Below are 25,132 nucleotides of genomic sequence, written 5' to 3'. Positions count from 1 at the left end.
TCTTTTTAGTATCCTTCCCACCGCCATTAGAAAAGTGCTTAGAGGCAGGTCCAGCCTGTCTCTAGCCCAGACCTTCTCCCAGGGAGCACCAGTTGCTCTCCAAGACACACAGTTCTCTGCATGCCTGTGTATGGACTCAGTCACGTCTGCAGCAGAGGGGTTTTCCGCATGTTGCCCAACAATGCTCCTGTCGCTGTTATTGAAACTTTTTCTCCTGCTTTGAGCCTAGTCCGTGTTACGTGCAGATTAATCCAGTGTTTCTGATGACCATGCTTCTCTGTCAACAGTTGCAATTTGTGCGCATCCTCGAAAGAGACAAGAATCTCTTTTTTGGTTTGCTTTCTTGACTTGCTGATCACTTTGTCATACACTAGCTAAATATATGTGTCAATGGAGGCATTTTGAATATTTTATTAATAGAAAAGCCATCTGTAATTTATTTAAAGTTTATCTGCAGTGATCACAAACAGAGGACCTCCTCCAATTTATTTTCATTCATATTTTCCAATTACTTAAAAGTTAAAAATGAAATTTCATGAGGAAAACCCCCGATTCTTCCATCCTACTTGAAAGCCAGCTGTCAAAATAGCTGCTTTTTGGTAATATCAAGAGACTGGGAAATAAAGATTATCTCTGACTACATTCTCCTCCTACATGAGAGCGAAGACTTTTTTAATAAACTGAGCTCAGATTCTTCCTCCTCAATGAAAAATAATTATACTCAAAAATAAGATATACTCCAGGATTTCACCTGGCTATGTTACATGCAAGACTAAACTAGATCTAATGACCCTTTCTGGCTCAAATGAAGTAACAGATTTGCTGGAAGTAGCATATGGGCCATCTCTTTTCTGCAAACACATGATAGTTAAAAGGAAATTGCAAATATATTGGAGGGCAAGATTTAGCCATTTGACAGGAGGCACAAATGTTGACATATAAAGTGGTCTAGCCAGTTTAAAATGTCTACTTAGTTTAAATACAGAATTACCCTTCAGTCAGTTCTTGAAAGCTGGAATAGAGTAAAACACCATTCTGCACCATAAAACATGTGCAAAATGCCGCAAAGTCTCCAGCGCATTTTCTACTAGATCTCAGCGTTTCACCTTGTCTGCAGGGTTAGTAAATACCAATTCCTATCGGCATCTACGCAAAAGTAAGACAGCTACAAGTTGAAGACAGATCACAGGGCCAAACACTTGATAGCAGGAAGAGGATGTTTATTGCTATCCAAAGCACCTCTGTTTGCAAAAAGATGTATTGTATACAACTCAGTTTAATATATTTAAAAAAAATTAATCTGCTCACGTTGAGGAGGTTGTTCAGAATCACAAGTGTTAGTTTGCTACAGTTTAGAAAATATATGTACATGAAAGAAGAGACAATGAATTGAACTGGTTGAAATTCACCATAATATTTACCTATTTAACCTTTATTATAAGACAGTAACCGAGATTAAGTGCATTCTCACACTTTCTGATCCTTTAGCTTACATGTTTGCAAACAAATTTTAGCAAAATAAACTGTTGATTTTAAAAAGCTACTTGCCTTGTATGTATAATATATGCTGACATTTCCTCCCTGTTGAATGTTTTGCCATTTGTTATACTCATCCACCTTGTCTTTCCTGTATATATTCATAGTTCCATGTCTTTTTTAAAAAAAAATAAAAAATAAAATTGTCTTTTAGGACTGTGGGGTCAAAAAACCAAATGTGGTGCCAGAAGAGACAACTGCCATTGGATTTTTCCAGGGCTTCCTAATTTGCTTCTGAAACAACCTGGTATAAATCCTAATCTTACTGGAGTGATATGAGCCTGGCTTTATACAAGGTACGTATGAGAGCAAAGTTTGGCAAGTTACTGCTTAATTACAAAATAATAGAATTTTGAGTGACTTTTGGAGGTCATTTGGTTCATCCTAAGCCACAAACTGGATCATGACATCTAATGACTTCTGAGGCCAACCAGCATCCGCAAATGGAGACACCACAACCCCTCTGTAAGATCTATTCCAATGCTTTGTGTATCTCTCAACTGTAGAGCCCCTCTAGATTTAAAATTAATTAAAATAAAGCTTCAAGTGAAGTCCTGCATTCCAAGTTAAACAAAACTCCTACCAATTAAAAAACAAGAATTTGGTCTGTGTAAACACTCTTCATTCATGGTTGTGTCCTGGCAGAGATTTTCAAACTCTAAAAGCAGGGAAAAAAAAAATCTATTGTTGCTGATGACAAGCAATGGGCATTCTTTCTTAGACAATAAGGCTTTTTATTTTAATTCCTTGTGACTTCAAGATACAGTGGATCAAGTGGTTTTGGTTTCACACTTCACTACCGTAGTTTCTTTGGAAACAGAAGATTGGCACACAAGAATACACAGTATTACAGAATACTTCTAATGAACAGACAAATCCAAAAATACCTGTCTGAAACTCCCTGGAAATTTTCCTACTTAATTTTTACATTAAGTGTGGAGTTTAGCACATGCATTGTGTTAGGGAAGGATAAGTGTTGGGAAATAGTTGCTCAGTGATAGTAATGAACGGCAGTAATTAAGTTTCCAGATTATAAGGCAAGTGATAATGAAGAGTTGATTGATGCAGGTAAAAGAATGGGTATAACACTGTATCTAACTGAGAGTTTGGTACCTGAAGCTCTAACAAGTTCAAAACTTCATGAATAAAGTTTTTTCTATTCTTCTTCTCTGCCTAAAACAACAGGAAAAAACGCAACAAATTTGAAACAGATATTGATCTCAGTTCCACAGAATTATATAACTTCAAAACTAAATTAAATTATTTCAATACAGTTTAAAGCAGTATGAATACATCGCAGACTGGTCACAAATCTTGTTTTCTGATCAAATTAATCACCAATGCATGTCCATCTACAAACCTCCTCATTAAGTTCATCATTGATAACACTGTAGTCTCCCCCACAGTTTTAAGCATTTTTTTTTTTAGGCAGAAAAAAAAAAAAAAAATTTAAAGCATCTTTTTTTCACATGCTGGATATTCTTTGGCTAGGAAGGGATTTGTGATTCCTTTTACTGTCTTTCAATACCCAAGATTATATTTTCAAGAATTATATGAAGTTTCAGAAAGGAAGAATACCCCAAAATGAGCAACTCTAAGTAGCTTATGGGAAAAACAGAAAGCAGAAAAGACAAGAAAAAAGCAATACATTGACTTCTGGTGATTTCAGAAGGGCTGATCTAGGGCTTAAATGTTGCCTAGAGCCATGGTCCCATCTGTCCTTGTTCAGAGGTCACCTGAGAACTTCCAGCACAATGGGGCTGACCCTACCTGTAACCCGCTATGCCAAGTTGCACTGCTGGTCTCTTCCTTCCCACAGAAGAAGTTAAGCCAAGCCCAAACATATCAGTGATGACAGTAAAGGCAGTCCAGAGGCAGGAACCGTGACCGCCACACAAAGGGTTCTGTCCAGGGATCTCCATCCCAGCTTGGAGGAGCGTTGGGCATAGAGCAGGGCAGAACAGAGGGCAGAGGCTCTGCAGCATGCTTTGGAGCGTAAACTCCAAGAGCTGCCTCCAGGGCCAGGGGAGATGGGATCTAATCTTATCACATACACAGATGCACAGAAGTAACCTACCGCTTCGGCTCTAATGTGACCTTTCTCACCTGGATCAGTCAATCAGTGATGCACGGATGGAAAAAGGAAGAAGAAGAAACTGCAGAGAAGGTGTTCCATTTTAGTTTAGGCAACACTTTTTTCTGGCTAATTCTCCTTTATAGTACCACCACCTCTGATACAGTAGTCATCTGCTCCTGGTAGAGTGCAATGAGAACCACCTGGGCTGACCTGCTGCGCCACTCTCCACTGTTTCCTGGCATTTTATTAGGCAAAGAGGCAGACTGCCTTTGCAGAAGGCTCCTCTGACAGGTCAGGCACACAAGCAAGGGAGGATGGGGGACTCCTCTACCTTTTATAGAGCTTGTGTCCTTTCAAATGAAAATAATAAGTAATATTCACTCTCATGCTCCAGGCTGTAAGATGATCCCTGACAGGTCTTGGAGAAGAATTTTCCCACACAGCCATGCACAGGGCTGGTGAATAGTCTGAGCGCTGTGGTTTGCTCGCAGTCTGTTTTCTCCAATTTCAGCTATTAGCTGCTGGGAGGGACTGGTTAGCAAACTGGATGGATCTACAGTCCATTCCAGTATAGGCACTGAAGCCATACATGAAAATTGCGATCACAACTGATGTAAGTTATTTCAAAAAAATAACTCGTGCAAGAGGCCGCAGAACAGCTGTTACTTACTAATTACTGATTTGATAAACTCAGTACATCAGGAGATCAGCATATACAGGCACCAGAGTTATAATTAATCTGCAGCAACTGCTATCAGAATTACTAACCAATGAACAGTTTAGTGCAGAGGACTTCGATGCACTTGTTCAACAATAGCAACAGAGGAAAAGCCTTTGCAAACACCTACGTGTGCATGTGCGCAATGTTCCTTTCAACCACAATCCATTGTAAACCAAATGTTAAGATGTTAAGCTGGAAGTATTTGAAACTTCTGAATCGGGTTTGCAAGAACACAGGACTGAATATAAAGGTCTTTTATTTTTCTCTCTTTTTTAGGCCTTTATGGTAGACCTTTCTCCACAGCCACAAAGACACTATTTCCTCTTGCTTTATTAAATAAAAGCTGAGAGTCTCAGAAATAAAGCAGGAATCTAAAAATCTGGAACGTGAGCAATGCAGCAAATAGAGCAAGGCACTGCCAGTACTGTGGTCGTCTTTGAAGACCTAAAGGCAGGCTGCTATGCACTGAAGAGGGCACTGAGGCAAACTCAAAGAACATATTCCCCATGGGGAAAAAAACCTAAAAAAACCTGAGCAAAACCCAAACAAAAAACCCCACCCAAATTTTAGGTCAAGCATTTTAATCTAAAAATACAGAAACACTTCACAAGCAGCAAAAAGCAAGAGATCTTAAAAGGAAACCTACAGAGGAACGTAGCCTACAGTAGGATTATAGGCTTTTGACTCTGATTCTTACCATGAGTAAGGATTAGCTTTGATTACACAACAGCTCCGTTACTATTAGTGACTTGCTCACTTGCCACTTGCAATACAAGCAAAGCAAAATATATTTAGTTAATTTTGACACCAGAAATGCAGTCGCAGTGCAGTTATTTAACCACAATTGTGGGAAAGAGAGTCCCATTATTTTTTATCTTCCAGAAGTAGATGCGGAGGTCACTTTGTACTAAAATCAACATCATTATGCATATACTGCCATTCCTTCTGAAACCTCCCCTATCTTTACCCCACATAAATAGAACCAACCCATCCTCTAACCTCAGTCTCTCAAGCAATGCTTCCAAAACCCATATGGTCTTTAAAAAGTCACTGTTCAGATTGAACCAAATAATCTTTCAGCAGAATCAACCAAAACCATTTGCACACACTTCTCAGATGGGATTGCCTGCAACTTGAGATTTCCAGCTGTATACTGTCCTGGTAGGTGGCTAATTCAGCTACAGAAAGTTAGCCTGCAGCATGCATTTTGTCCAAAGGCGTGCTATATTCTTAGTCAGATGATACCACCACAGAGGGTCATAAAAAGTTCTGTATCACAAATATTATGACAAGTAACATAAGTTGTGATCCCTCAATAAATTACATTAAGGTCTGATTTTAGGACTAATAGTATTTTATAACTTCCTAGAGATGCTGCAACTCAATATATAATAGGTTTTAGACTGCCTTTAGAGCACCTCTCCCCTATATGTCAAGCCAAACAGTCATTATGTTTAAGACAGATCCCATTCAGCCCTTTCGCTTTCAAACTGAGTGCCCTATGTACTGGATTGTGGGCTCCTGTTCCTGCTAGTGTTCACTGGACTAATGAATCTTGAACAGGGAAAAGTTAGTAATGCTCCTTCCCCATCCACCTATAAATCAAATAATTCACTTGAGAGATTAATTTGAATTTCACTATTCAAAGGAGGAAATAGAACATACGTCTCTATGCAACACGTCACATCTGCTTGTACAAGTACTTTGATCACAGCCATTTGCAAGACTTTTTCGTGTTCAGATCACTCCCCTCCTTCTGCTGTCCTTCCATCCTTCCCCAGCTACAGCTCCAAATTGGGGGGGGATCAGGTTTGAGTTATGCTTGCAGCTCTTCACTTGGTCTTGTCAAAACTGATACTGAGACCAAAGAGTTAGCAAACACAGGTAAGGAACAGAAGCATTTAAAGGCTTGGACATCTTGAGGTCTACATAGCTAGGAAGTTAAAGGTTTGGGGGACTACATTTTTGAGTTAGCCAGTAAATTTTCTTAATATTTAGGTGCCAATGGGTAAGGCATGGCTGCCAGTTGAAGCATTCCTAAGACTATGTTAGCTCTGAAAGGGGCGGTCCTGACCTTCTTTCCATCTAAGTGTACACCTCCAGTGCTGCTTCTGTTTCAGCTTCAGCAGTCCAAACAAGAAACTAAACTTTCCTTTTCCTTTCTCAGATGAGCGTGCTTTCAGTGGTGTCAGCTTATTGATCTGATTAATTACATAATTACTTACTCCAGCACCACTACCAGTGCTAGACAGACCAAGACCATGAGTCTGAGAATGAGGAGAAAGCCCAGACCCTTCTTTTGGCAGCATCATGGACTTAAACCATTTTAATTTAGTTGTAAAATACGTTCTTAACTACTTTATAATATAGCCCTGCTCCCATCAAAGATAACCAGGAAGATAAATACACACATACAAGTCTCTCTTCGGAGCACTGGCTCTGCCTGTCTCTGTGTGTTATTCCATGTGGGCAGGTCTCTGCTCCCAGGTCTCAGTGCCATTCCATAAAAAGTCTTCCACTCCCAAAAGAATGAATGTAGAAATTTAAACCAGGAAGGAAGAGGTGAAAAGAATATTGTGGCTTTTGCTTTTTATTTAATTGCCCTCATTGCAATGGCATTTCAGCAGAGATGTGAAAGTCCAGCTCAGTTTCTAATAGGAGGTTTGTTCAAAGTGAGGTATGATGGGACCTTAGATGTATGCATTTAAAAGTACCATACCACGTTAACTTTTTCTGCAAGAACTGAGAAAGCCTGATGTAGGTGACACTTTAGCTATTAATCTCCTAACTGACAAATACTTTCCTGTTTCCAACTCTGATTCTCTGAGGCCTCTAGAAGGAACAGGACCCTCCTGAATAAGAGGCCATGAACACCTCCATTGACTATCCTGGATTTTAAGAGAAAGGTTGAGATACTGAATCCAACATTTAGCTCTCTTAAGAGCTCTTTCCTTCCTCATTACTTGTGTGGCCAAGATGGAAACTTAAAATTTTCAGAGAAAAAATCATTTGGGAAGAGTCTGACCTACTGTTATTAACCTTAGCTAGTTGTTTTAGCCTGGAATTACAGAATTGTAAATAATTACCTTTCAGAAATCAGACAAAAGGACTGCAAGTACAGATACCTTTCAAGCTCTCTACTTTTTTTTTTTTTTTTTACACCACTATCAAAGTTTTCCAATACCATAACCAAGTGAAAAGGACCATGTGTAGTCCCTTCTCTTTACTAATACAAACTACTACAGGTCTATTAATAGTTTGTTTATATTGATTTAGTTCCTTTTTTTGGCCAGTAAATAAAGTCTTTCTTTGAAGGCACCAGGACTGATGTTTTTCTGATCTTAAATGATGGAGTTGGTATATTACTGAGTAAATTTTTGCATTGCTTTATTTATTAATTGGCATATGTAGCTATAATGAAGGTGTTAAGTAAAGGCAGGTATTTTTTCAGGAGTCCTTCCCGCTGGAAAAGCCTCTTTGGGAAATCTGTGATAAAAATCCATGCCCTAAGACAGCGGGTGTAGACACAAACAACCCTTGGCACCTCCCAGGGATGCACTGTACGTAGTTAGGCAAAAGTTTACAGCAGCACCATCTACTGGAGAACCCCCTGGTTCTGGACTGCACCGCGTATTCCTTATACTTACTGAAAAAGCCAAAAAATGAGAAGTTGTGACAAGTTTCAAGCAGCAGACATTGCCCACTGTTGCGCGTGGTGCTCAGAGGGGCCCTCATGAAGTCAGTGGTCCATAAAGATCTCTCAGTTCTGCCGCACATCACTGGACTCTCTCTTGGTCCTTCAAGTTACTGCAGAGGAAGAGACTGGCAACACCGTCTCCTTTCCCTGCACACAGGGTGGGAAAACAATCCTTGCTACAGCTACAGATGATGTGGTGGAGGGGGATGTGGCAGCTCTACGGTCGTGGGAGGAACAAGGCAAGCATGGCTGCATCAGATGGTGTGGGAACCTCCAGCTCAGCTCCTGGCATTAGTACCTTGCAGGTCTGGTTCTTTAAGAGTTCTTCTTAACGGCTTCCCTTTTAGTTAAACACAGTATCCGCTTTTCTCCAAAGTCATACTTGTAAAACAAATTGTAAAGACATAAACTTGTAAAAAAAGCCAACTCATAAGATCACAGATTTTTTCAAAAGCAAACAAACAAGTGTGGAGAGACCTTGGGAATGAGCAACAGACTTGGGTTCTGCTCTGGCTCCCCTAAACACCTTTTATTAATCTCAGAACAGCCACTGAAATTCTGTGCCTAAAAAATTACCTTATGCAAAGGAGCAAAGGCAGCAGGATGTAGATCCCCAAACACCGATCCTTATAGCTGCACCACATAAAACAGGTTGCTAACAGTCTCTTATTTCAAAAGATCAGTCTAAGAATTAAGATGAACTAAGGAATGTGGGTTGGAGATGCATTAAAAATTCTTACGATGTATACCTATAAATGTATCACTATCACCTAATTTAAGTGATCTAGCTCTGCTGAAAATGAACTTACATTCTTCTAGGACAAACCGTCCTCCACTTCATCCAAAGCTCTACCATTAAATTCAAAGGTGGGAAGGCTGCTCTTTAATGACATTCATCTATTTATATCTCTGTTCTTAAATAACCATAGAAATCTCTTTTCTATGAGAACAGGAGCAGACTACAGAATATTTGTAAACGCATGCAAGCAATACAATGCATGATTTTGTTCTATGCTTTCTGGAACCGCCATCCTCTCAGGTGGAATTATCAGGATTAGTTTAAGGACCATTAAAGGACAAAACCCTTCTTAAAAATGGAACCAGACAAATTTATCTCTTTATTGCCAAGAAATGCATTTAGGAAAAATCAACTACTTTGCATTTAGAACACGAGATAATTTAGTAATGTCAACATCCAGCAAAATGGACTGAAGTGCTAAAGTGACGATTGCCACGGTGTAACTAAGACTCGCACCTTAAAGGTTATAAAGCAGATATACCTCTATACCACTGGCGTTGCCTTCACTACATTGTTTCATTATTTTTTAAGAACAAGGGCAAACCATGTCAGACATCTTGCTGCTGATTTAATAACATTAAGCTTCTAGGAGACAACCTCTATCTTTCAATTAAATCTGAAATAGCAAACAGGGCATTTAAAGAAAGGAAAGAAAAAATTCCAGCTATTCACCTTTCCTCATACAAATACCTCAAAGCACGTAATACAATCTACAAAACATCAAAGAATCTATTTGAAGAAGTTTAAATACATACCCACACAGGAAAACATCATGAAAAATTGCATGGTTCTTTTACTAAATTTACCAGGTTTTATTTGGATTATTTCAAAAGCTTTTGTTTACTTGGGTTTATTATTCATTATTCAAATACTTTGGGGAAGTTTGCCCCCCCCCCCGCCCCCAGCTGTAATAATATATGTTAGCTCTTCCATTTCCACTAAATCTTTTCTAATACAGGTTGATCAGAACTGAGTAAAGCAATTCAGGTAATGCTACGCATAAGCATTCACATAAGACTTCATAATAGTTGAGTTTTACTTTTATGCATTTCTGAAAATAGCCTTATATTTAACTACTGAAATTTATACATCTGAAAGGTTATTCATTAATCTTCCTACAAGGACTTCTAGATCTTTTTCCTGAGGGTCTGGAATGAATTTAGAAACTATCTGTCCTATATCCATGTGTTTAGCTATAATGATTCTTTTAAATATGCTTTAACACCTAATTTAATTTCTTTTACGACATCCAAACACCAATGTATATTGGTTCTCCCAAAGTTTCATTAGTCTGTAGTCTTCAGTAAGTACCTAATCCGTTTCATCTGTAAATTTTAGCATCTTTTTGTTCACACTGTCACCTAAATGTTAAGCGACTGGATGAGATGCAATACGAATCCTTGGGATACATCTCTATTCATTTTTTGCCACACAAGAAGTTGACTGTTGTTCTGATGTTTTGGTTTCATTTTGTTTCAGATTACAAAGTAGTTACAAAACTGAAGAAAATTGGCTCTCTTCTTGTCAATTTTGTTGTTTTACCAGCTTATCATAGACACTTGAAAGTCCAAATTTATTATCTTAACCAGTTAACCATAACAAAAAAAAAAAAAAAAAAATCTATCAGACCAGTAAGGCACAATTTTCAAAGTACCTATATTTTCCCCAAATGTCTTACAGTGCAGTTTTGATCAGATCTGGTTGAAAACAGGAATTTTCCCCAAGAATTTCTTCTGAATTTTTAAAGACAGAAACTTTCTATGACAGATGAACTTTCCATCCAAAACCCAAACATTCAGTTTGCAACAGAGAGGATCTTGATGGTGCTTTTGGGAAGGCTCGCAAGAATTGAAATTTTCCAGTGGAAAACAAAACTGCTTCTGCATGCATACAGACAATTTTTTTGTCAAAAAATAAAAGGGGGCAATTCTTCATTAACATAAAATTTTACATCACTCCTACACATCATTTTAAGTGATATCCCTATACCAAAGATAGGCTTACTTAATCACTTGGGTGTTTACTTAAAGGTACACAGAATTTTTACTGAATGCCCATAATACGGCATTATACCCAGCAGGTAGGACAGATGCATATTTTATTTAATAGTTCAAACATATAAATGTTGAAGTCCATCTAGTTTAGCTTATTTGTCGTTTTCCATGGTTTTGGTTTACTTCTGTCATTTTTTGACATCTCAATATCCAGCACTGCTTTTGTCCCTTACTCCCTGCCACACTTGGTTTTGGTGTATTTGAAATAATGTCTTGTTTACGTTTCTATCTTCAGTTGTTTGCTCTTCAATTTCCTCCTTAGTCTTTCTTGACTTTCTCCTGTAATAGTTTGCTCTTTATATTGGATCCATTTGGGCAGGATTTCCATTTCCTCTGTTTGGCTTGAATAACCTCTTAAACTTCACCAGCAGAGGAAGAATCTGCTATTTTGATTGAGCAATTAAGATTCTTTAGGCTTGTTAATGAAAGGACACTGACAAGTGACTGAACTATATATAATCATGGGCTTTTAGAAAGTGTCACCAGCAAACCAGTAAAATAAATTCACTAATACTAGGTTTTTTAAACCCCATTAGAGAGCAAAGCCTATGAGATAGCCTGAACATCTCATCAGGTCGTCCAAGTTCTTTTCTGGTTTTATCTTCATGATGAGCTTCTCATTGCCATATGTGAACTTTCCAGATGAGATTCATTCATCTGACTATTTCCCAGGGGGATAGGAAGAGCAAAGCCCTAATTAGCAATCTACTTCACTATGAAATAAATATTAATTGCCTTTTTTAATCTGAAGGTGCCTACAAACCTTGCCTTTACACTAGTAACAAGAACGACATGCTTTTCAGTTTAGGTGTTTGTGGTTTTTTTTAAATCAGAGACGTTTGTTTTCTTTTTACTATTAAACAGGCCTTAACCTTGCGCAGGCAACATCTCATAGTTAAGGACTTGTATTGTGCTATTATTGAGAAAGCACTGGGTTTTTTCGTTCCTTTCAAGGCAGTTTCAGTGTGGTGGTAAAATACTATGTCTTGACCCATACAACCAGGCATCATATTGTATTTTTATGTCTTCCTTACCCATTATGCTTTCCGTGCTTCCATCAGAGAGACAGCTTATCTAGCAGTGATAAATGCTCTGGTGAACAACAGATGCAAATCTAAGAAGTGCTCAGACTTGAGGCATCACTCAGCCTACTATTCTGATCAGCGATTCAGGACCCAGAACCTCATCATATACTCCATGGTCTACTCTCTGTACACGGCACTTGGTTTATTTGCCTGGTGAGTACATTTTGGGGGGTGGAAGAAGTCCCTAATCAAGACTGTACCAATGCAAAGTACCAAGTGCATAAACAAATCTCCATAAGAGACATGAAAACCATGACAGTTGTCAGCTCTCTCACTTAAAGGGCAGCTTGAAAATGCTCAGACTCTGTGGTAATGAGGATGATACAAAATTCACCAGTAAACAGAAAATCAAATTGTATCCTCTATCTTGAGCAATTAGTGCTTTGAACTAACACTTTGTGGTGAATATGGGTTACTATTGAAAAGGAAAAGAAACCTAGCATCTCTAACAGATTAAGCTTTTTTCCTTCTTTCTGGTTTGAAAGAACAATAACATGGAAAATAGAAAAATATGGGATAAATATCATTCCCAGTTCTAGAAAAATCTGTAGGATGATATTTCTAAAATAACAAGGTATTAGACACTAAAATACTATAAAAAAATAGATATAAAGTACTTATTAAAATGTTTAAGAAATATCGACCTACCCCTATAAAATACAAATCTAACAAGTGGCTGTCACTACTGCTCAAAATGTAAGGGATGAGGCAAAGTTACCGGAAAGTCAGAGAGATGGCTTTCTAAGAAACCAATTAGATGTTATCAGTGCAGGGGAATGATTAATACAAAGGACAGGAAACGGGGCATGGGACTCCTTGGCTGAGGAGCGGGGGTGGAAGAAGAAAAACATACTGCAGAGAGAAAATGAACGTTCTCATTTCCAGTCCGGTGCTGGTTTTCCTCAAGTGGACCTTTCTTTTTTGTTTTATTTTCTGTGTCATGTTTTCCTTTTAAAAACAGTAAAGAAATTTCCTTACACAACATTCACGGAAATCATCTCCCTGTAAGATACCTCAGAAATACAATGTTAGCTTTTCAGCTTCTCCAGTAAAAGAGTAATGGCAACCTGGCAGAAATAAGAGGCAGGCATGAAAGCCTAGGGAAGATTTTTTTCTTATTATCAGACCATCGCATCTGAAATAATTCCAGGACTCAAGCCAAGATCTTTGACACAAGTATTTGTAATGTTGAGCTAAAATACCAAACCAAAAAGCAGTCAAGTGCTGTTTGCTAAATCAGAAATCCTCCTGCACGGTTTCTAGATTTACCTGTCTTCAGAATATGAAGGAAAAAAAGAAATCCAGAAGTATTTCTGAACTGATACAGCTTCAGGATTAAGGGTGATCTGTAGACAGAACATTTTGCAAGGCTTTTAATCCCTGACATAGCAACCATTTCATTTGAATGTTCTATTTCTGTAGCCATGGGGGATTTTTAAGTTTGCTAAAACAACTGAACACATTCTTCAAAACAATACAGTGGGTCTTTCTTGTGAAAGCAATGCTAATCAAATACAGCATCCTGTGCTATTGATGTCAGCCAGCAAGCCACTCATGGCACTACGAGATTCTCTGCTTTTTGGCCAACAGGCATATTATGGACTGTTTTCTCCATCTGTTCTCAAAGCAAATGCCAAGATGGTCAAGGTGTCAGAACATCCCACTGAAAACTGGATCAAAGAAGAGACCTGAGCTGCCATGCCAGGACTAGAGTCTTTGCAGAAACAAAATCTACAGAAATAAAATTCAGCAACAAATCTAGAAAACATTCATAAGATAATTCAATAAGACCAATCCTGGACAAATTTTGAGACTTCCAAGCAGAGTTTGCAACCCAAATCAATCAAAGTATAAAACAGTGAAGAGAACCAATCCTTTTACAAGGCAAAGTTAAAAGCAGAAATTGTGTGCTTATCCGTGCTGATAAGTAAACTTAAATTCTTAAAATGCATCTTTACAGCTAGCGTTGGTCTACTGCAAAGGCATCCCATTGCCTCAGTGAAGAGAGAAGCTGAATACTGTATTGAAAACAGCATCAGCCAAACACCTGTCACACAGTCCTGTCTACACACCCAAACAGCCCCAAAAGCCCTATCTCAAAACACCAAAAGGTGTGGTTAAGGAGATACATAAGTGATCAGGTAGCTCTGGTTATTTCTTTGGAAACTGTTAGCCTCTCACATGGCTACCGTCACTTTCTAACCTGACATTAAAGATTTTCCTCATTATAGAAAGCAAGAAGAAAGCTGGAAAGGAAGGTATACACAGGATGAGTAAATAAGGTGACTCAGACCTTGAGAGGCTGGAAGAAGAGAAAAGGAGAGGAATGGTTAAGGAGGGGGTGATTGATGTGGACACAGTGCAAGAAAGAAAGGAGACTGTGGGCAAAGAAGACCCTTTGATGGAAGCAAAAATCACTTCCCACAAAATCTAGCATGGGGTTTGGTTAAAAATCTCTTGAGAGCAGCATAATTTCTTAAGAGGCTGGAGGAAACGATACCTAAATAAGAACAAGTACCTGGAAAATGGAAGCCAGGAAAGACTGATGGGACTGACACCTACGTGGATGCGCATGTACTATTTGTACTCACGCTGTACAGGCTCCTTCTCAGCTTTGGGATTTGCTACTCTCTTCACCTGGCCCGGAGAGCCCACACAGAGCACAGAGTGAACTGCAGATGAAGCACAGCTCAGCACGGAGCGTTCATTCTTCCATTGGATGTGTCACCTCTAAGAAATCAGGAACTGAGCACGTTATGGCTAAATTCTGCCTTCCTGGGGAGCCCAGCCAGCCCAGCTGAAGCTATCAGAAACATGTCACATCTTCCTTTCAATCCAGGTGTCTAGTGCAGCTGCCTGCTAGAAAAGTCCATGGCTCAGCCAGCCTTACCGACCGCGATTTCACTGCCAGGGAAAAAGCCACCTGAACAGGAGAGGTGCTAGCTACAAGAGAAGAGGAGGGCCTTCCTTTTGGCAAAAGCAGACACCACCCCATTGCTCCCACTCCACTGAAGATGGCAAGAACAGTAAATCCAAACTTGTAGGGCTGTTCATCTCTCCCCCTCTCCTTACTTTCACTCCCCTTACCAGTGGCCAGTCTCTGGCACCTCATCAGAGGTAGGAAAAATCGATTTTATCGGTGCTGCTGAAAGACCTGGATGAGTTCTGGATTACTCAGAAATAAGTTTAGACTGGTTTCAGTCTAGATCATCCAGGCAAGCACTGATTTTTTCAGTGAGTTTTCTTCTATAGGCTAGTCAGAAAACTCCTGTGGATTCAAACCTTCCATTTAAATGTAAAGCACCACATTTCCCTGACTGACCAGAATAGGCTATTATGATTTGTGTATTAAAGCCTTGTGTTTTCCACCTATCGAGTGCATAAACAACAGTTTAACCTTTATCCCAAGGCATGTACACCCTTCTACTCCTAGAAAAATGAATTCATGTTTAGCAGTCAAATCAGTATCAACCTGACCTTTAAACACATCAGTGTTTCTTGGAAAAATATTATGGCTGAGATGCCTACTGTGGTAAACAATATTAGCTGCTCCAACCCATTGTTGAACCATGCTGTGCGGAGCCTTATCAAAATAAGGGGGTGGAAATCAGCGGGGACCACAGATCTTCTGACAAACTCCACAGGATATGAAGAACAATGTAAATGTAACAGTACTGGCAGATATATTTCTATATTACTGTTCCAGAGATAACAGCTAAGGTGAATCATTTCCCACCACCTACAGTACTGAATTATTTCAAATTCTGAAGGGACCATATTTATTTCATTGGTAGGTAGCAATTTACTTAGCTGAAGATCATTATATTTATGTGTCTGTGAAATCCTCACAATAATTATATATTTGAGCTGTCTCAGAAGTGCTATATATATTCTCATTAGTCATGTACTTCCAAGGATATTATCATTTTTTTTTCCTTCAACAACCTTTGCAATCTGAGTGTGAAGTACTGCACTGCATATGAACCTCGATTCTTATAGTTTTCTTAAACTCCAGTTTAATCAAACAGCAGGGTGGCCTATATTCAAATGCAAATGCTAAGCACGCTATGAAATATCTTCCTTTCCTTTAAATGAATGCACTGCAGAGCTTATTTAAAACAGACCACACTGCACAACAAAACAGAGGAGGACATGGGGAAAAAAGTCCTTTGTTTGATATTACTTTTGCGAACTTTTCCAAAAAAGGTCATGAAAATGTTTAGAGCAGGGTAAGGAGATAAAGGCAAGGGGGTTTCTTTGGTTCCAATCCTATCTTTGCCAAGTAGTCAATTATACTTCTCCAGGGTGGAGAGAGGTCCATTTATTCTCTTCAGTGCACTTCAGAAGTCTCATGTGAAAAATATTTTCAAAACACAAAACACTGTATGAGTCTAAATCTAAGTGGTAGTCCATGTAGCTAGAGATTAATAAACCCAGTGAGTATCATTCCTTTGAGTTGCGGTACACACTGATATTAAAAGTTACATCCCTCAGACCTGGATAAGAAGATCGTGTTTTCCTTCATTCCACAGCTTGTTACCCTCTGCAATGTTCCCGCAAGATCACCAGTAAATTTTTTTATTCCCTCCTTTGTATATGTAACAATGAGAAGAGGTGCCAAGCTGACAGTCCCGGAGACTGAAGGTTCTTTCTCGTGATTAACATTAATTACCCCACCCTTTTGCAGAAAGTTCCAGCCAAAGAAACCCAAAAGCTTTAAAAATATCACTCACATCACTACTCTCATTCTGTCTGCTTTCTTATTTATTTGAATAAATAAATGGAATAAAGAAATGGCCTCAGTTGTGTTTACCATCCTTGCCAAGAACAGACTTCATAGTTTGTTTCTCCTGATTTGGCTGATGGATTTTTCTTTTTCCTTTTTGAAAATAACAGAGTACAAAAAGATGTAAGGTAGAACTTGTGTGCAAGGTACATCAGGTCATAACAATTACTCATTAGCCTTAGACCTACTGAAATGAAAAATTACAGTTAAAACAAACAAGCACACATAGAAGACAACGATATGCCTCATGCATGCAATGTAGTAAGCGACAGTGGACAAAGCAGACACAGACACTATAAGCTTGTTATAGTCCAGCAACAATGCACTACAATTACCAAAATCAGGAAGGAAAAGGTTAGAGGTTAAGTTCTACCTCAGACTGTATAAATAAAGGTTGAAACAAAGATAAACTGTTCTCATTCCTTTCACTGATCTGGGAAATTGAGTAGTGAGGAGGATGCCGAAGAATATCTCGCCACACTCTTCAGAGAGTTGCTAGCACACAGTTATCCCGGCAGAGCACACTGCTGCCAGAGATCACCATCCTCCGAAAAGCAGCGTGGTTAAGGCACGGAGCGGAAGGCAAACACGTAGCAAGCACTATGCAGGTGCAATTAAGCAATTTAAGTGAAGAACATCAAGAGATGTTCTGGCTTGAAATGGTAGCTCATCATGATCACCGACCCACCACTGCAGTAACCTTTATTCTTCCCTTTGCCAGATACACTCCTTAGTTCGGGCGTTTGCCATGAAAATTAAAACTCCATCCTATTTTTAAAAGAAAAGGGTTTGATCAGATCACTGAAATATCGGTTAAAAAAGCATAACTCCAAAGTTTCCCATAAACTATCCCTGTAGCAAACAGAAGTCAAGCAGCAACTGACTTTGAGAAGCTCACTGCACCCCTCGCCTTATACATCTTTCTATATATATACACACATGATCCTGTTGACTTTGGTGGGGCTGCTTCCATAAGTAAGGAGCACAGCTTCACGTAGGATCTACGATTCTCTTCAGGTGAGCACTATTCCCACCAAAGGCACAGGAAATTTTAAGTTTTATTTTTGGGGGTTTGGGGTTGTTTTTTTTTTTTTCTTTACACTCCATGGTTTTGAAAACAAGCATTGAGCAAATATAAGTATGACTTGGCAAACAGACATACCCATTGTGAAACCCAACCACAGCAAATTAATAAACCTAAAAGACTCTCACAGTTTGAAACTGTGCTTCCTAATCTATGATTGCTGCTACATTTATTTTATTGTGATAGAAAATAAACATCATACCTTTAAACTTTTCACATTGCTAATAAATCAGCTCAGAGGGGATGACTCTCACAAGAGGATCGTGCCTGTGGTTAGCACAGTCCCACAGATACACAAGAGGTGCAATTATGCTAGAATAGCCAGTTCTATGGCTCTGACACAGCTTATTATTTGACTGGTAAACAAGGAACTTTTTCAACTTAATTGAAGCCTGGCTTTTCTACCACTTATCTATTTCATCCTTCTTTTCCTTTAACTGTGGCCTTCGTAGAATTTTATTTTATTTTAATCCTTTGGTTGTTGATGTGCACATTTCTTGGGTCTGTGTTTTGTACTTGCTACGGATCTGCACAGCTTCAAAACGAGGTAAGCAGTAGCTGCTGATAAGATTTACCCCATCTCAGCTCACTTGTTAGAAATTTGTGATTCAGATTAAAGGAATTTGCAGCATTAATTTGAGCCATGCACTGATAAGAGGTTCTTAACTGTAGTGGTGTAATGCCCCTGAAAGCTATGAAATTATCGAGTCTCTTGCCGAAACATTTATTTTTGGATGCATCTTCAGACAGTAACATTCCTTGTACCATAATGTATGCATGTTCGATAAGGAACTAAAAACTACAGAGGGAAGCAGAAAATACCTATCGGTAACGGTCTGCATGATCTGCTAGCATGTGGGAAGAGCTGAGCTTTGACCAGCATTAGCAGCAAAGCTCGTACCCCCCGAACAGTGCCCTTGCTCTGTGGGGCTGCAGGTACTGATCACCATCTTAGCTGCATGCCAAGGACACAAACTTGTCCTGACTGAACATCATTTCTGTCTTCCTGTCATGTAACGCTTCGATCGCCCTACACATATGGAATACCTGAATTTCACTAATTAACAAATGGCCCTGGCATGGGGCCCGGGGACACGGCTGCCCATGCTCTGGTACTGGCTGGAAAGCGCATGGCAGAGCAGCTTGCAGGATTGGGCCCTTAAAGGTCAAGCAATTACCAGCTTTCAGCAACATAAACTGCCTTTAAAGTCAGCAAAGTAAACAAAAACTATTAGGAGATTCATCCAACATTTATCTTTTAACTTGTTATCTCCAATACATGAATTTATTCTTATACTGTTTGCATTGCAATGCATAAAATATTAAAATTAAAAGGCTCAGGGACTTCCAAGAGGAAAAAAGAGCAGAACTATTTTAGATCCAGAAACATTTCATCAGTATGTAGTGCATTTGCATAGTGGAATCAGAGATTCCTGATTATACATGTTTATCGATTTTGGCTTTGTTTTGATTAATGATAAAACTATGATAGTCTTGTGGGGTAGCAAGGCTTGAGGGAGCTTAACACAATACAAATGGTTTGTATTGTAAGAAATCCTATTTATGCAAATAAGAGGACATTCACATGCATTTTGCTCAACCATGGTTGTAACAAAGCTCCAAAAACGTTCTCTTTTATACTCTGGATAATTTGGGGAGGCATGTTTAATACAAAAATACTGCATAACAATTACTTTTTTCTTCATTATGAATGACTTCCATTATATCACCTTGGACAAAAGAACAAGCTGAAATTCCCACTGCGTCTAATTTATTATTACTGCTGAAGATATTGTTTTGTGTCAGAGTGCGTACAGTATTTCTAGAAATGTATTGCAAAAATCCTACTGGGGGGAGTTAAAGGGGAGCGGGGAGAAGTAGGGAAGAAATAGAAAAAACATAGCTGGCTATAAAAGTTCTTGCACCTTCGTGAAAGAGCAACGTTGGCATGTTAGCCCACAGTCATGCCACTCAGGAAAATGGGAGAAAGGTTTTCATTATACAAAGCAAGCTGTAGATACTTGTTATTGGAGTGCAAAGCAAATGAGAAGACAGACTTCCCATGTAGAGTGTGCCAAGGACATCAACAGTTGTGACAGATCATATTCCTGTCTTAGCAGCATTCAGACCATATACTAGGCAGTGGGCTGAGATGATTCTGAATTTATCCAACAAGACACCTGCACATCAAGATAAACTTATCAGATGGCCTGTGTTCTGACACATGAATTATTCTTACAGAACTCAGCAGGATCTCTGCCTGTGTGACAGCTGCCATATTGGCCTCTGATACCTACTTTGGCAGTAAGAACACGATCTATATAGTTTAAATATAAGAGCAACCAGAGAATAAGGGAGAGAATGGAGGTGAGGAGGATCTTCTTCCTTAAGATAGAGTCCCAAAACATAGTTTGGGGACAACTTGATAGTCTAAAGCTGTGTTGTAGAAGAAGGATATGGAACAAAAGTGTCCACTTCTGCAAGCAAGGGCTCACCCATCTGCTAACAGACTCTGTGACAACTTCTTTTTAAAGCACAGTAGGGTTTGCCCGCTGTTGGCTGCTGGTGCTGCAGACAACAGAATACCACTCTTTCACGTCATCCTCCCATGACCTAAGGATATTTGCTTCCACAGCAGTCTGGAGCTGCTTCATGCTGCAGGAAATCTGATTGAATCCCTTCTGCAGGTGCTACTGTGCATTTGGGGAGAGACTTGGCCAATCTCCGAGGGAAGAAGAAGGGTCAGCTGAACAGCAAGAAAGGGTCAAACCACCACACAGTCATTCCTGCATCTGAAAGACCAGATTTGTCTTAGAAATTATGCCCTTTAATGTCTTCACTGCTTAACAAGCCCTCTTCTACTTCAGGGACTTCGTTATATGAGATAGATGAAACGGTCATCTTACTCTTCCGGCTCAAGATGCTGAAAATTTTTTGTTCACTTTCAGGAGAAACAGTATTGCCCATTGAAAGCCTTCGTTCTACAATCATTACAGGAAAGCAGGACTTCCAGGCTACAGGACAGCCTCTGCTTAACAACTCAGCAGGGATCGCCCTTTTCTGATACTTAGGGGTCGGAAACAACAGAGCCAAACGGACAGACTGAAGAGATCACAACTGTTTTCTGAGATGGTGTTTCTGAATCTAACAGTCTGTCAGCAGAGCCCTCAGCACAAACCCACTGCATAGGAACCCATCACTGTAGCAGGGTCTCTCCCAACTACTCTGCAAGAAGGGACCATCTAAGTACATACACAAACACACACACATTTCTTCCTCTAACAAAACAAGTTTCATTCATTTTTCCACTCACTTGAAAAGGCAAATATGGATTAAATGGAACTTCAAATTTCATAAGGAATTATTTAACCCAGAGGCTAAAGCTCTTTTATATTGAAGCCTGAATTTAACTTGAAGCATAAAGAAAATTGTAGCATAAATTAGCACATATTGAAAACTTGACACTAGAACAATAAAAAGTTGAATTAAATCTAAGTAGTAAACTAAAGAACTAATTTTGTTAATTTGCTGGATACTGTCAGTGATTAAATAAGTAACTGTAGTCAGATTATAGGCTCTCAAAGGCAAAACAAAATAGCTCTGGATTGAAAAAATTTTGAACTTTATACACATCAAAAATGAACAACTGGAAAAAGATATTTAAATCCATAAAACCCATGAGACTTACATATTTCCATTTGTGTCTGAATCAAGTTGTTGCATTTCTCTGACATGATTGAGAGCTCACTGATACCAGTATAAATCCGATAATTCAACCCACTACGGCAGGTTTTATACTAATATAACATTTACATATCAAAATAACACCGTTCAACACATCTGCCCTCCTATGGTACCTAACTGTATTGCACATTACAAAATATTTTTAGAATTAAATGTTAATTCTATTCCAATGATAGCAAGCCTAATTTAGAATGAAAATTAACGCCACACATGCACAGAAAACCTTCACGGTAATGCTTCAAAGATGACAACGTAGAGTTTAACACCAGTAACAAAAATAGGATTCAGCAGTTTTGATGGAAAATATTGTCCTTATGTATCAACAGTCTTCCCCGTGCCAGTCCTCTTTTATTCCCGCCCCCCCCCCCTTTTTTTTTTAGAAGTCTTTAAACCTGGTACTTAACTCCATCCATGAAATATTACACAATATGTTGATCATGCTGTTTTTTAATTTCAACTCGACTGAAGAAGCATTGTTAAAAAGAGTCACTATATCCCAGGGGAATCAGGAAATTAAACTTTATTTATTGGGTTTTGACTTTCCCATAAGTAGATACAGCCATATACCATCTGATTACCATCTGAGGGAAGGCACAGCTTGAAAAAGAGCACTGCCAATGTGCCACTGGGCCATTGATTAATTAAGCAATAAGATGAGAAGGTCTGTCGCTTAGGGTCATTAATGCATGCCTAAAATACCATTTGAGGCGTGAATGCCTGGTTAGTATTGTAGAGCCTGATCCCACAAGAATTTACATCTGAGCACAGTACTTGATACTTGTGTTGGTCTGTTTGCGTAGTAGGCAGAGCTATTTGTAGGTATTAGAATATGCTGGACAATCTAAACACAATTTTTATTTTTGGAGGTTGGGGGATGAGAGAGGAAGAATGGATGTTCACTTTAAATTAAAAAAACCCACTTCCACTTCAGACATAGCATGCCTCGAGTTACAAAAATTGCCTCTCATTCCATGAACTATTGAAAGGGATCATAAAAAAATATACACAGCCATTAGTTTCTTAAAATAATACACTGGCAGGCAACTAGGTCTCTAATGAAGCTCTAAATACTCTATAGCAAATCTATGTACAGGAAAAGAAGTGCTGGTTACAGCAAAAGTGTAGGAGTCAGGACTCCTCCATCTTACAGTCATGCCTTTGCTGCTGACTGAGCAATCCCCCGCAGTACAGCATGCCACAATTAAGTCATCTGCAAAATGAGTACTACTGCTTAAATACTTCACAGGGCTACCGTAAGGATTAATTCAGTGCTATTAGCATAGTGCTTTATGATCATCACATCACTATTTCTAGACATCCCACAGCAAGGGGAAAAAATAGGCGTTCCTAAGATTCTTTGAATTTTCTGAACTGGTTCAGGTAGTCTGGGGAAATGACCACTCCATATCCCTTCTTCCAGAGCTGCTACAGTTTATATGAAACAGTTAAACATTGGGCCTGAAAGAAAGCACAGGGTTTTCTCTAGTTCAGTGGTCTGGGCGCTCAGCTGTGAGTAGGCAGACATGAGTGCCAGCCCCTGCTTCAATTAATGTTTACTTCAAATTTAAAAGTCATACCAGGACCCTAACCCAGGCAACCCCCTCCCTTCGGTGGGTATTCTAACCTCTGGGCTAGATCATCATGCTCACTCACGTATACCTGTGAACTTTCTCTTCCTGATGTAATGAACATCTAAATAACCCATGCACGTGAGACAGCTTCAGGAAAAGGAAAGTAAGGAAAACTTTGTAATAAGCCATAACCTCCTCGCTGAAACAATGCAAAACCGGAGGAAATAATAGAACCTATTTCAAATGGGTGTTGTAATAATTAAGTTTACACACAAACATGATAATAGCTGCTCTTCATGTACCCTCTGGAGGACTTGACGTGTTTGAGCATTCTTTCAATTGAAAGCATGTCATGACACTAGAATAATTAATTTGTGAATCTTTCCCCCAACACAGGTATGAGCTTGGTGCTGTCAAGACTAAGGCACTTTAGACTTGTCCAGAAGTAGCATTTTAAGCACTTGTGGAAGACTTCTGGGACTTGGGTATCTCTAGCATCTGCCACCAGATTAACAGGAGTTCAAATATATACAGTCTCTGCAAATTCTACACAGCTTCCACTTTTGATACATATAGAATTAGCTGCATAATCTCAAAAGGAAGGAGAAAACAGAGGCTTACCCAGCTGTTTTATTTTAAAACCCTGGTTTACAGGCTGTCCACATGATTTCAGTTCATTGGCTTCAGGAGAGATTAAGGCTTTTGAGAATCCCTTCCCATGAGCAGGCTGAGAGATGTCATTATTCCTTCGGTATTGTAGGCTGAACCTGGGATTCTGTGACCACCTTTGGGCCACAGAGAAACAGGAGAGGAGCCAGCAAAAAGTAAGATGGTCTGAGGCAAGTGACTTGTGAAGAAACGGGTTTGTTTGGTCTGGTGAAGATGAGGCTAAGGCAGGTCTGTGGCTATCTGAGAAACAGTTGCAAAGGGGATGCAGTCAAACTTTTTGGTAGTGTCCGATGACACACCAAGAGGGAGTGGTCACAGAGAGCAGACTGGGAAGTTCAGGATGGATATTAGGAAAATACTGTTCTCTTGCACTGCAGTGTAGTGCTGGAACAGGTTACCTGCACAGGTTGTGCAAGCTCCCTCTTTGAAGACTTTCTAGACTCAGGTCAACAAAGCTAAGGGCTAAGGCTGAGCTGATCCTGTGCTGACAAGTCTGGCCTGAGTGGGAAACTGAACTACACATGTCCCAGAGGTCCCCTCTGAGCAGCACTTCTTTGATTCTTTGGCTGAAACTTACCTATTTCAAACTACTCTTCTTTCTGTACACCACATCTAAGAAACGATGATTTGAGATATTTCACTTTCAGGTGAATATACTGAAGTATCACAAACCATGATCAGACAAGAGAGCAAGCTGATAATGTGCTTTTCATAAATGCTAAACAGCTGCCTACCTGAATCATAAATTGGGTGCTTTAATGGTTCGCTCACACCCACTGTTGCCATACATCCAAATTAAGGTCAGTTAGGATTACTTCCCTGTTGAATAGGCTTCCCTTTAATTAGATATTGCAGAGGTAATGTTTTAACAACTCATTATTAACAACTCAACTTTGTTGGGGAGGCAGGCATAAAACAAGAAATTTGGGATGAGGCAGCTCTATATAGTCCTTTCCCACTCCAGAGTGGAATAGGTCTCTGTATTTGCCATCTAATGCTCATTAGATAATGTAGCAGCAGAAAGGGAGAGGTTAAGGCACAATAAGAAAAAAAAAAAAAAAAAGAAAAGTTGCAGACTGTGTCTTAAAGATAGAAGAGCCTAATCTGAAGTTTCTACTTATTTCAGATACTTTATTTCTTGTCAACCAGCACAGCCACTGTACCAACATAAACATTTCTATTAGATACAGGCCTATATTTTTGGTTCAACATTAGCAACAGTTGAACAGCTATAGCAGTATTTTGCTCAGATAGGGAGAAGTTAAACCAGTATAAGAACATTTATAGAAGCTTAATATTTTGAACTACA

At 39.2% G+C, this 25,132-nt stretch overlaps 1 protein-coding gene across 1 annotated transcript in view; it reads right to left on the bottom strand.

Moving 5' to 3' along the window:
• CTBP2 (C-terminal binding protein 2) overlaps positions 1-25,132 on the bottom strand; it is a 319,033-nt gene that overhangs the window by 290,609 nt on the left and 3,292 nt on the right. The gene's annotated exons all lie outside the window — the stretch shown is intronic.

The sequence above is a fragment of the Falco rusticolus genome, chromosome 9 (assembly GCF_015220075.1).
Source record: "Falco rusticolus isolate bFalRus1 chromosome 9, bFalRus1.pri, whole genome shotgun sequence".
Classification (NCBI taxonomy): Eukaryota; Metazoa; Chordata; class Aves; order Falconiformes; family Falconidae; genus Falco; species Falco rusticolus.
Note: the sequence above shows the minus strand (reverse complement) of the source record. Positions and strands in the feature narration are given on the sequence as shown.